This window comes from Suricata suricatta, chromosome 9 (genome assembly GCF_006229205.1).
Source record: "Suricata suricatta isolate VVHF042 chromosome 9, meerkat_22Aug2017_6uvM2_HiC, whole genome shotgun sequence".
In the NCBI taxonomy this organism is placed as follows: Eukaryota; Metazoa; Chordata; class Mammalia; order Carnivora; family Herpestidae; genus Suricata; species Suricata suricatta.
The window spans coordinates 34,379,671-34,390,119 of record NC_043708.1 but is presented as its reverse complement, the minus strand read 5'-3'; the positions used below and the strand labels follow the sequence as shown (position 1 = coordinate 34,390,119).

General features: G+C 40.0%; 1 non-coding gene across 1 annotated transcript; it reads left to right on the top strand.

The window, feature by feature from the left end:
- The first annotated feature begins 582 nt into the window (after positions 1-582).
- LOC115303235 lies at positions 583-722 on the top strand. The gene has a single exon (XR_003913926.1). It is a non-coding gene; the product is annotated as a small nucleolar RNA SNORA7 (small nucleolar RNA).
- The last annotated feature ends 9,727 nt before the right edge of the window (positions 723-10,449 follow it).

The following is a 10,449-nucleotide window of genomic DNA, read 5'->3' as shown; positions in this document are numbered from 1 at the left end:
ACCTATATGTGTGAGTCATGTAGAACTGTCTATTCTGTTTCATTGATCTGCGTGTCTGTCCATATGCCAAAACCACATTGTCTTGATTAATATAGTCTCATAAGAGATTTATAATGCAATAATGCGAGCCCTCCAATTTTGTTCTTCTTTTTCAAAATAGTTTTGACTACATTCTTCGCATTTCCATATAAATCTTAGAATCAGCTTGTCAATTTCTAAAAAAAAATAAATAAATAAGCCAGCCAGGATTTTGATTGGGGTTTCTTTGAATCTTTAGGTTAATTTAGGGAGAATTGACATTTTAACAATATTGAGTCTTTTGATTCATGAACATAGTATCTCTCTCTCTCTCTCTTTTTTTTTTAGGTCTTTATTTTTTCTCAGCAGTATTTTACAGTTTTCATCAATAGGCATTACATTTTTTCTTAGACTTATTCCTAAGAATGTCATGTTTTTTTGATGGTAATGTAAATGTTATTTTTAAAATTTCAACTTCTGATTATATATATATATATATATATGTCACTACCCCCACCATGCTGGATTTGATTTCCCAAATTTTGTTAAGAATTATCATGTTTAGACCTCCCAGAATTATGTCTGGAGAGTGATTAGTATTCTGCCAGCTTTGGAGACGAGACAGAAAGCAAGCCTGGCAGAGGTACGCATTCCATTCCCAGCTTCCTCAGTAGCTGGTGTTTGGAAGACTCTCTACAACAATGTTCAAGCCCTGAGCAGGAAAGCCTCCTCCCAGAACTCTTTGACACCATCTCTGCCTCTTTCTTGAAGGCATCATGGCTGCCTTCAGGCCTCTGGTGAAGCCCAAGATTCTTAAAAAGAGGACCAAGAAGTTCATCTAGCACCAGACTGATATGTCAAAATTAAGCACAACTGGCAGAAAACCAGAGGCATTGACAATGGAGTATGTAGAAGATTCAAGGGCCAGCTCTTGATGCCCAGTGTTGGTTACAGGAACAACAAAAAAACAAGCACATGCTGCCCAATGGCTTCTGGAAGTTCCTAGTCTATAATGTCAAGGAGCTTGAAGTGCTGCTGATGTGTGACGAATCTTATTGTGCAGACTGCTCACAATGTCTCCTCCAAGAACCATACAGCCATTGTAGAAAGAGCAGCCCAGTTGGCTATCAGTGTCACCAATTCCATTTCCAGGCTGTGCCGCAAAAAAAAAAAAAAAAAAAATAATAGTTTATGTGCATGTCGTTTTCGGGTTAATAAAACCATAAAACTACCAAAAAAAAAAAGAATGGGCATGTTTAGGTTCATAAGTATATTGTCACATAGTTTTTTGTAATGTCTTTTTTCTGATTTAGATATCAGGATAAGAGAGAGTGTTCTGCCTCTTCTGTTTCCTGGGAGAGTTTGTATAAAATTAGTACGATTTCTTCCTTATTTTCTTCCTCATTTTTTAGTTTGAATACTTTTACACCATTTGAATCTTTCCTAAAGAGAATGCAATAGTTAAAACTTTTTTTCTATTTTGAAATAACTTTATACTTACAGAAAAATGGCAAAAAGCAGTACTAAAAGTTCCCATAAATATTTCACTCAGATTTCCCTAATGTTAACATTGTACACAATCATAGTATAATTATCAAACCAGGAAAATAACATTGATATATTACTATTAATTAATTTATATATCTTATTCAAAATTTACCACTTTCCCAATAATGGCCCTATTTTTGTCCAGGATTCCACAGTCCATTGAGTTCCCATGGATTTTTTTTTCCTCTCTCTCTCCTTTCAGTACTTCTGAATAATTTAGCATAAAGCCATTAGCTTGTGCCAAACAAAGTATGCATCAGTGGGGAGTGGGAGTTTCAGTGACCTGTCACAGATATAGGAACCCAAATGCAGTGAGGCAGTGTCTATGGATTGGGGTGGTAATGGCCCAACAGGACTATTAGAGTCTTAGTTGAGAGAGGGGGGCCTCTATGTCAGTGTAGGGGTGAGGGTGGGCCCAGAGTGGGTGAGAGGATGAGGGCATCTGTGCAGGGCTGTAATAGTAGCAACAAAAGATTCATTACACAAGGGGCTTTGTAAAATAAAAAAACACATCAAGAATAATGAAAGACAGGTGTTTCTCTATCAGAGAAAGTTGTTATGATATAAAGAGGAAGGTAACTAGAATGAATGGATCTTGTGGTACTGGACTAGAATTGAAAATAACTGTGTAGATGTATGGTTTTCACATATATCAATAGACATAGAAATATAGATCTCCTGAACTTCTAGCCTCAGAGAGGTTCTGGAAGGAGTAACACCTCAATAGCAATGAGCACACCTCCTACCCAGATCTTGGCTTCTAAATACTATTTTCCAACAAAGGAATGAAAGGCTCTTTAGAGAAATGACTGACTTAAGGGCTAGGGCAGGGAAAGTACGAGATGAGTTTGGAATATATTTTTGTGTCAGAAATTAGGGAGGGCTAGAAGAATAATGGAAGTATGTCCAAAGAACATAAAAGCCAGTCTGATAGGGCCCTCACTTGCCAAATCTGGGATTGTTTGAGCATCAAGATAAATAATAATAATTGCAGATCATAATCCACTTAATAAAATGGAAATCAATGAGCCTATGCTAAACTAAGTCAATGAATAATAAATGGGAAGAGGGAAAAGCTCTCTTTTACCATGGAATGTCAACTAATGAATGTAAAATAATGATAGAATTGGAAAACCACTTTGACAGCCAAAATAATAAAAATAATTTGGTCAAGAACCATTTCAAGAGAGGCATGGTGGGTGAAAGTTGAATGAGGAATGGAGATTTAGGTCACTTCAAAATACCTCCCAACAAATATTTGATGATTAAAAAGGAAAAAGAGGGTAAATTTATGGCGAAGAAGTATGGCACACACTACCTAATCAAGTGATCAAGATTAACATCACAAATAATGGGACAAATGGGTGTTAAATACCTTTTGATAGAATGTAATCGGTTTTTGTGATATCCCCAACAAAAATGCATCATCTAAATTTAATCACGAGGACACAACAGGCACACCCCCAAATAATAACTTTATAGGAAACAACTAGCTTATAATCTTCAAAAAATTTGAGTCTGTGAAAGACAAGGAAGTACTGGAGAACAATTTTAGATTGAAGCAAGTTGAAGACACACAGAAACTAAATGTTATGCATGATCCTAGGTTGAGTCCCTTTGCTATAAAAAATGATATTGGGACAATCAGTGAAACTTGAATGGAGGATGAGAATTAGGTAACAGTAATGTATAGCTGTTGGTTTCTGATTTTAATGGTTACAATATTGTAAAAAGAAAACAATATGGAAAAAAAAATTTGTCTGCCCAAGACCTGCTACTTCTCTGGTATTCCCTATCTTAATTGGCATTACCTGCTGAAACTTTAGATGCATTTCCACTAAACAAGCTTCTTATCGCTATCTGCATTTATCTGGAGATCTTCACCAATATAATAAAAAAATAAGTTTTTAAGTATTGGAAAGAGACTTTTATGGTATTGATTTAGTAGAACAGAAGAGATTCTGGAAACACCTATGCATCTATCAGAATTTAGAATATGATAGAAATGGCAATAGGAGGGGAGACAATAATGGGGTTACGTAAAAAGTTATTTGGAGGTAATTTGTTCTCTAAGGAATAAAACAGACCATGAACTATAAACAGAGGTAAGAACCAAGAGGATAAAAAAGAATATGAAAAAGCCATTTACTGAAATGGTTATGACCTTGGGAGTAGGGAGATATTCCTTATAATAAGCTCAAAAATTCTTCTCTGAATTTGTATGCTTAGGAAATATGTACCAGTCTGTTTACTGTGGCATGATTTGTAGTTAGCCATAAGTTGGAAACAACTTAAATGTCCATTGGGAACAAAATGGAGAATACTTATGATGGAATACTGTATATCTGTAAAATGTAACACATGAGATCTATATGTATTACAGAGGAAAATCTCAAAAATCATGTTGAAGGGGGAAAATGAAGTTGCAGAATAACATATTACAATGCATTTTTGTAAATTTTAACTAAAACTTTCCTCACAAAATTCAGTACTATGTATTGGCATGGATACATATATGTATGTATATATGTTTTTAAAATATTTCTTAAATGGATTGGAAGGATACAGACCAAACTCTTGACAGTGGTGGCTTGTGAAGAGTGGAGTGGGGAAGGGTGAGTGTGGGAGGGACGGGATGGAATGGGGACTCTTTAAAGGGGATTTCATTTTTATATATAAATATCCATTTCTCTTAAAAACTAAAGACTGCTAGTAAATATATCAAAATACTGGATAATTCTGATTGTGGCATATGGATATCTCGTCTTATTTTTTGTACTTTTCTGTATTTTTAAATTTTCTCAAAATTAATAAGAATGGGGGTGAGGATGGGAACACTGTACCTATAGAAATCATGTTTTTTAAAAATTTTATTTATTTTTGATACAGAGAGAGATAGAGCATGAGAGGGGGAGGGGCAGAGAGAAAAGGAGACACAGAATCGGAAGCAGGCTCCAGGCTCTGAGCTAGTGTCAGCACAGAGCCTGACACGAGGCTCGAACCCACGAACGTGAGATCATGACCTGAGGCCGAAGCTGGAGGCTTATCCGACTGAGCGACCCAGGCGCCCCTAGAAATCATGTTCTAATGGATTCATTCCCGATCAAGTACTAAACTTTTTATAGAAAATATTTCTAAAATTTTATCAATGATGAGTGGATGAACTTGTTCTCTCTGTAATATGAAATTATCTATTTTATTAAAATTAAAAATGATCACATAAACAAATTGGCATTACCACCACCTGTCTATCCATAAACTTAAGCTTGGAACAAGGGAGTCATCCGTGACAGCTTTCTTACAACCTAAAATCCATTTGGAGCAATCTAAGTATCTATTAATAGGCCAACAATATTATGAAACATCTGTGCCTTGGAATGTTATATGGTCATTCTGAAGATTGAAGTAGGTCTGTGTAGCAACATAAAAATAAAAGAAGAAAGTCATGAAATAGAATATGAAGCAAGACCCCCTTTCTGTCAATTTTTGTACATGCAAAGACCAAGGGAATGTATTCTGTTAAAGATTAGTATCTCTTTTGATTGGAATTATGAATTTTCTTCTTTTCTGTACTGTTTGGGTTTTTCTTAGAGTGGTCCATTTTTTTTATTAGAGAAAGAGAGAGAGGGAGAGGGAGAGAGAGAGAACACACACACACAGGCACATGGACAAACGGGAGGGACAGAGAGAGAGGGAAAGAGAAAATCTCAAACAGGATTCACACTTAGTGCAAAACCTGAAATCACGATCTGGGTGGAAATCAAGAGTTCAACGTTTAACCATCTCAGCCCTCTAGGTGCCCCAAGAATGATGACTTTTTATTTTATTTATTTTTTAAGTTTATTTACTTATTTTGAGAGTGAGAGTGTGCAAGCAAGGAAGGTACGGGGAGGGGGGGGGAATCCCAAGCCAGCCACGTGCTGTCAGCACCAGAGCCCTACAAGGGGGGATCCCATGAACTGAGATCATGGCCTGAGCCGAAATCAAGAGTTGGACACCCAATGGACTGAGCCACCCAGGCACCCAAAGTGATGGACTTTTAGAAAGAACAATAAGATATTTACTTTTGAAAAACTTTTTAATATAAATGCTGTGGCAGAGACTTAATGAGATAGAAGCTATTTATCTTCTAAGAACTTCAAATCTAATAGGAGAGTGTAAAAATTATTTATGTGGCACAGAATACTTATAAAAACAACATAGAGAAGACACAAATTTAGAGGCAAACTGCAGCTTTAAAAAATATTTGAAGATAAAGGAAGGAAGATGTATGGGGGGCTGAGAGGGACTGAACCAAGGAGGCACAGCCAGAAAAGTCTTGGTTATAAGATCAATTTTGAATAGAAAGGGGTCGCAGGAGGCAGAAAGAAAGCCGTTTTCTCAGAGTTGGGGAGTATATCCTTGGTTCAAAGACTTGAACCAGGAGGGTGGCTAGAGGGTCATGCTTAGGTGACATGATAAGCAGATTCCATCCTCAGTTTTTGTCTTTCTGTTAACTTCTCTCATTTTTTATTCCTCCTTCCCTACTGTTCAGGGATAAAATGCACCTCTATTGATTCCAGGGAAAGCATGGACAAAACTCCCTTAATAGAGCTGAAAGAGTTAATATGAACAAAATTTTTTAAAATAAAAAAACAAGGTAATACATAAAGAAAACAATGTCTGATAATACAACATCAAAACAAGCCACCTATGCCTGGTTTCTTATTCTAAATAAATTAGGTGAAAATTCTGAGATCTGTACATAGCCCAAAGTTACCCTGCACTTAATATAACTTCCTGTTAACTCTTAAAGGCCCTAGAATCATTTTACAGGCATCTGGTCTGGCTTCCTTTCCTCCCAGGTCCTATGTCTGAGCTCAGCCATGTGGTCACTGTGGTCGCCATCTTGTTTCCTAGTCCAGGGAAGCTGGTCCAACAAATACATCTGGTTCCATGTAAGAACAAACTCCAGCTCCATTAAAAAAACCCAACCTTCCAGAACCTCTAGAACCTTCTCAATCTCTTCTAGTACAAGTTAGTAATAAGGGCACACCAGTTCACAGCTGAGCTGCCTGGCAATACTGATGGGCATCTTTAAGCCTTTCCTACTTAGGTCCTCGGAGATGATTCACTCAAATGAGTCTGACTACACAAAAAAGGGTCTTGTACAAATCTGGCTATTACAGTTTCACAACGTGGTAATAACCGCATAGTAAACATACAATTCATACTTGATAGTACAAGGATGGTCATTCTCATGGACCCAGTGAGGTGGTGACATCTTGCCTGGAGGGCTCATGTTGGGTAGACTGGGAGTAGCTTGCAAGCAAGTGAAAGCCTGAGACTCTTTCCAGCAATTTTCTCAACTAGCTGGTTTAAAGATTAAAAAACAATTGTGTGAATTTCATCTCCATAAATTAGTAAAAAAAAAAAACAAAAAACAAACAACCCAGTTGTGTCCATGTCCAAATCAATATAGGGTTATCTGTAAAACCCACCTCAAAGTATAAGTAATTTAAATTCCTTCTGTTAAAATAATTAGTTTATAGTAGTTTCACGGAGTAATTCAATTTGTACGGGGCTCATGCGAGGGTAGTTTTTTGTGTAGCTTTTTCTAAGACAAGGGTCTACATCAGGTGTTAACTCTGTGACTTTGTTCAGCTCTGTGATGCTGACATTATGTCTGAGCTTCTGTTATGGGAGACCCTTAGGAAATCCCCTATGGGACCTGAGCCCTCCTAAGACTACCAAGGAACGATTTTAGTCTTCTTGTGGGAGGCATATAGGATGAATAGACTTGAAATTATGTAATAATTTTACAAACTCTTTCATAGTACTAACTATATGCTTAGAATTGTATGACTGGCAGCTCATGCGAACCTCTGATCGCCCTCTGAGGTGAGACTATCAATAGTTCCATAGAGGTGAGGCACGGTGAGGTTGTGATGTATCCAAAATACCACAGCCAGTAAGTGGCTGAGACAGGATTTGAATCCAGTGTCGGTCCGATCAGGCTCCAGAGTCTAGGTTCTTTAAGCATCTTTATCCATTGCGACTGAACCCGGAACTCTAAGAGCTCAATGCCCTTCCCAGAAGATAGGCTGATGGTTGCCATAAAAAAAGAGAAACAACATCTCACAAATTTCCTGTTAAAATCATACATGCTTTATGTATATATATATATATATATATATATATATATATATATATATATATTTGTCATTGGACTTCACAGCTGTCCTTTATTTATTTATTTACTTATTTGTAATTTAAAAAATGTTTATCTTTTTTTCCTTATTCACATCCCTTTATTTTTTCTTTTTCTTTTTCATAGTTTATTGTCAAGTTGGTTTCCATGTAACATCCAGCACCCTGGGACCTGACAAGGTATGAGTGTCTATTTAAAATAGAAAGTATGTAACACCCAGTGCTTATGCTTTATAGTTTAAATAAACACTTCTACCTTGTCAGGTCCCAGTGTGGTGTGAGAGTTTGACAGATGTCACCGCGGGAGGACAATCTCTGTTCTGAGGAAAGTAATAAGTGGAGGCAGACCAGCCCCTCTCCTTGCAGGTATGGGCTGCCCCCCTCTGTCCTCCACCCCCAAGCCCAGAGAGCCGCCTAGTTTTGGGGCCAGGGACCGTGCAGGTAATGGAAGGATCCCACACTCAGGCAGAGGACAGGGAACAGTGTGGACATTGCATTTAATACATTTTGGTCAGCCTTCGTCTCCAGGCTCTGTAATGCCTACCTTATTCCTATAAATGGAAATGAAAGTACCATCTAGACCAGAGTGGACAGGGCCTCTAATTTTCCCAATCCCTAATAGAGCCACACTGAACATATCAGCTGTACATATTTTGAAACTTAGAAAGAAAAATGTTTATTAGGTAGTGGTATACTCATGTGGCTGGGTCTGTCTGGAATGTACTTAAGACACTATATTGAATATACAGAGTCATAGTTTTTGCTCTCACATCACATCTTGCTATGAAAATAGCAGGTATGCATTAAACATGATTATTGATAATGCCTTTGTTATAAAGGTTTTTCTGTGGCTACACAATTATCTTCACCTATTCTCCTTGCTACTGTTTGGAAGAGAATTTTTAAAGCAGGTCAGTTGGGTTTTATTTGAGAGATCAAAGTGGAATTTTACATGGCATTTGATGAAGATGAAAGGAGAAGAAAAGAATGGGCTCTGAAATGTCTGACTACCACACAGAAATTGGGGAAGCTGCATGGTTAGGGGTGTCCTGTTCATTTTATTTCTGCTGTGCTGTCAGTGACACAAATCATCCCATAAGCAATAGAAACCCCATGTTCTCGGGGCACCTGGGTGGCTCAGTTGGTTAAGCATCTGACTTTGGCTCAGGTCATGATCTCGCGGTTGTGGGTTCGAACCCTGCATCAGGTTCTGTGCTGACAGCTCAGCCTGGAGCCTGTTTCAGATTCTGTGTCTCTCCCCACCCCCCCGCCTTGTTCATACTCTGTCTCTCTCTGTCTCAAAAATAAATAAACATTAAAAAAATAAAAAGAAGAAATCTCATGTTCTCCTGGCAACAGCACAGATGGCTGATACAGCAGCTCCCAGATGCTTGTGACCCACACCAGAGCCTCTCGCGACAGCAGACCCTCACAAGTGGCTTCCTTCTAGGAGCAAAGGGCGACACTGGTGCCTTTTGAAGGCAGCCAAAATAAAGGAAAGATTTTCTCAGTAAACATGGCTGAGAAGGTGAAGATGGGGGCGGAATTCTCCCCATTGTAGAATGACGTGTGGCGTCCTTCACAGTCTGAAGACCCCGGAGTCTTCCTGGGTCTGTCTTCTGGGAAGACGTCAGTACGCAGGTCTGTGAGAACCAGATGAGGACTCCGTGGAGGCCTGTAGCCCAGGCTTTGTCAGGTTTCACTGGAAACCAGTCTTTCCTACACACAGGTTCTTTGACCATGCCAAGCCCCCAGGACATGCCACAGGCCACCTCCATGTCCTAGGAGTGTCTATGTGGAGAGACCCCAACAGTGTCCAGCGCACGGAAGTCGGAGCAGCACTTCGGGTTGGAAGGCATAGATAGTCTGCCTCTGTTTATTCTGCTCAGGTTACTGCCACTTGAGGTACACACTGGCAGTTTCTGGGGCCAGGACCGCTTCCCCTGGGAAGAGAAGAGCAGAGGGAGTGCTGGGCAGCCGCTGAAAGTACGGATGAGGTTCGTTTGGGAAAGCAGACTGGAGTCCCCACAAGGCTGTGGCTGGACCCATGCTCCTCCTCACTCTCCTGGGGAAAGGGAGTCACTGGCTCTCAGAGGACAGCTTCTCTGCAGCAGGTGTGTCTTTTCCTCTAGCAGGACAGGGCACACCTGAAAATCCCAGAGGTGTGTGGTCAGCGCAGGGCCCCAGAAACACCTGCAGGGCCTGGCAAGGGCGGGCAAGCAGCGTGCCTAGGACATGGAGTTCAAGGAGGTGCTCACTGTTGGCGCTGGGCAAGTGCCTCATCCCCTGGTTCTGGCTCCTCTCCCAGCGCTGGGCTGAGTCGGCAGGGCCAGCCTTTCCCAGGCTTGATCTATACTGCCATCCTGAGGCGGATGGCTAAGCCTGGCCTGACCGCTGTGCCCACACCCACTGCTCACTGCTCCTTCCCCCTGGGCTGGATTCCCTGCGTTGGCCCTCTTCACCATGAATGTCAATAACCACACGTAGGTGCTTTTCTGGCGTGTTTTGAGACACTCTGCGACTGTAAGAAAGGAGAGCCCTCTCTGCGCACTCAGGGCAGCAGCCTGCTGTCAGACTGTCTTAATTTCCAGGGTTTGCCAGACATTTTATCCTCCCTCCCTCCCACAAGTAGCACGAGCTAACGCCCATTTAGAGAACTTCACTGGGCTTGTTACCCTGAGTGACTTCTAGGGA